Genomic DNA, 311 nt, shown 5'->3' with positions numbered 1-311 from the left:
GAGGATCTCCGGCCGTTTCTGAAACACGCTTCTGGACTTGGCGTCGGGCATCTCGCTCACCCGTCGCGGTGGAGCGGATCTGACTTTGGCCGGAGCTGAAACTATTTGAGGGATCTCCAAAACTGTGCGAGATCCTAGCTGTCTTCCCTGCCTTTTAAGAGCAGGGGTAACTCCACTAATTCTCCTATTTCAGAGACTAAAACTTAAATCCATGCTGTCTATGGCTGGATCTTTTTGGGACACGTTACAAATACTGAATAATCCTTAAAGTAAGGGGCCCTCTTCCTTCAGAGGCCAGATGCTGGGCTGTT

This window comes from Eurypyga helias, unplaced genomic scaffold (genome assembly GCF_000690775.1).
Source record: "Eurypyga helias isolate BGI_N326 unplaced genomic scaffold, ASM69077v1 scaffold21482, whole genome shotgun sequence".
Classification (NCBI taxonomy): Eukaryota; Metazoa; Chordata; class Aves; order Eurypygiformes; family Eurypygidae; genus Eurypyga; species Eurypyga helias.
The sequence above is the reverse complement of the archived record's forward strand: the minus strand, read 5'-3'. Positions refer to the sequence as shown.